Below are 2,384 nucleotides of genomic sequence, written 5' to 3'. Positions count from 1 at the left end.
TGTAGAAATGTGTTGCTCATTACATAAAATGCTAAGATTGTAAATGTTTACTTCAATTTATTTCATTAAAAAAATATTTCTACAGGTAAAACAGTTGGGCAAGGGGGCACCCAGATTTGAACTAGAGACCTTTTGCTCTGTAGTGAAATGCTCTACCCCTGAGCTATATCCCCATTTCTGAAACACTCACCTTTATTTATTCAGTAATATGTACAAAGTGGAAGCAACATGCAATCACCATCAAAGCAATGCATGTTCAGGCACCAAACCCTCCTTATCAGTATAAGGGGTGCGAAGAATGTCCTTTATCTGCCTTGGTAAAATACAGTGAGGTTTCCATTGCAAGAATTCATACATTTCGTATCACATGTAGATCTTGGAACATGGAAAAAAAAATCTTTTGTCAAATGCACAAATTCTGCAAAATGTAACTGCTTCTCTGCTGCAGTTTGTTGATTTTGTGCTAAGAGCATAGTTAAACTCAATTGTTCATTGTTTTGTATATGAAATGATGATATATCTTATTGTTTCTTACAGTGCATTGGGTTGAAAAACATTTTAACATGATCTATTGAAGAGGGTATATGGTTATGAAACAGGGACTTCTTGATCTGCATTCCTACGCCCTACCACTGAGTTAAACCCTTGAATGCTGAAAACTGCCCTTTTTTAAAAAGGTGATAGAGTGGGTGACTGTATGGAACTTGTAGAACTAATGACATCAGTGCACTTCGGGTCAGCTGTACAAATTAATACATTTCATTAAGGGCATATTATTGGTTTCCACCACAGTTTTATAACATTCATATGAGCTTCCAATGGACTATTTCAAACTGATAATATCACCAGTAGAACTTGGGTGAATGTAAAACACAGCTTGTATCATATGAAGAAATCCTAAACAGTTTCATGGTGTTTACCCGATGTTTCAGGAGATGATCAGGAGTATTTCAAATGTAGAAATGTGTTGCTCATTACACAAAATGCTAAAATTGTAAATGTTTTCTTCAATTTATTTAATTAAAAAAATATTTCTACAGGTAAAACAGTTGAACAAGGGAGCACCCAGATTTGAACTAGGGACCTCTTGATCTGCAGTCAAATGCTCTACCACTGAGCTATACCCCCAGTTCTGAAAAGTTACCTTTTATTAATTCAGTAATATGTACAAAGTGCAAGCAACATGCAATCACCATCAAAGCAATGCATTTTAAGCCACCAAACCCTCCTTATAAGTATATGAGGTGCGAAGGATGTCCTTTATCTGCTTTGGTAAAATACAGTGAGGTTTCCATTGCAAGAATTCATACATTTCGTATCACATGTAGATCTTGGAACATGGAAAAAAAATCTTTTGCCAAATGCACAAATTATGCAAAATGTAACTGCTTCTCTACTGCAGTTTGTTGATTTTGTGCTAAGAGCATAGTTAAACCCAATTGTTCATTGTTTTGTATATGAAATGATGATATATCCTATTGTTTCTTACAGTGCATTGGGTTGAAAACATTTTAACAGGATCTATTGAAGAGGGTATATGGTTATGAAACAGGGACCTCTTGAACTACACTCCTACGCTCTACCACTGACATAAACCCTTGAATGTTGAAAACTGCCCTTTTTAAAAAAGGTGATAGAGTGGGTGACTCTATGGAACTTGTAGAACTAATGACATCAGTGCACGTCTGGTCAGATGTACAAATTAATAAATTTCATTAAGGGCATATTATTGGTTTCCAGCACAGTTTTATAACATTAATATGAGCTTCCAATGGACTATTTCAAACTGATCATATCACCAGTAGAACTTGGGGGAATGTAAAACACAGCTTGTATCATATGAAGAAATCCTAAACTGCTTAATGGTGTTTACCCTATGTTTCAGGTGATGATCAGGAGTATTTCAAATGTAGAAATGTGTTGCTCATTACATAAAATGCTAAGATTGTAAATGTTTACTTCAATTTATTTAATTAAAAAAATATTTCTACAGGTAAAACAGTTGGACAAGGGGGCACCCAGATTTGAACTAGGGACCTTTCGAACTGCAGTGAAATGCTCTACCCCTGAGCTATACCCCCATTTCTGAATTTTTCACCTTTATTTATTCAGTAATATGTACAAAGTGGAAGCAACATGCAATCACCATCAAAGCAATGCATGTTCAGCCACCAAACCCTCCTTATAAGTATAAGGGGTGCAAAGGAGTTCCTTTATCTGCCTTGGTAAAATACAGTGAGGTTTCCATTGCAAGTATTCATACATTTCGTATCACACGTAAATCTTGGAACATGGAAAAAAAATCTTTTGTCAAATGCACAAATTCTGCAAAATGTAACTGCTTCTCTACTGCAGTTTGTTCACTTTGTGCTAAGTGCATAGTT

At 35.4% G+C, this 2,384-nt stretch overlaps 1 non-coding gene across 1 annotated transcript; it reads right to left on the bottom strand.

The window, feature by feature from the left end:
• Window positions 1-1,056: 1,056 nt before the first annotated feature.
• Window positions 1,057-1,128, bottom strand: TRNAC-GCA (transfer RNA cysteine (anticodon GCA)). The gene has a single exon. It is a non-coding gene; the product is annotated as a tRNA-Cys (tRNA).
• Window positions 1,129-2,384: the final 1,256 nt, after the last annotated feature.

The sequence above is a fragment of the Ambystoma mexicanum genome, unplaced genomic scaffold (genome assembly GCF_040938575.1).
Source record: "Ambystoma mexicanum isolate Mex_15411 unplaced genomic scaffold, UKY_AmexF1_1 Mex_scaf66, whole genome shotgun sequence".
NCBI classification, from domain to species: domain Eukaryota; kingdom Metazoa; phylum Chordata; class Amphibia; order Caudata; family Ambystomatidae; genus Ambystoma; species Ambystoma mexicanum.
Note: the sequence above shows the minus strand (reverse complement) of the source record. Positions and strands in the feature narration are given on the sequence as shown.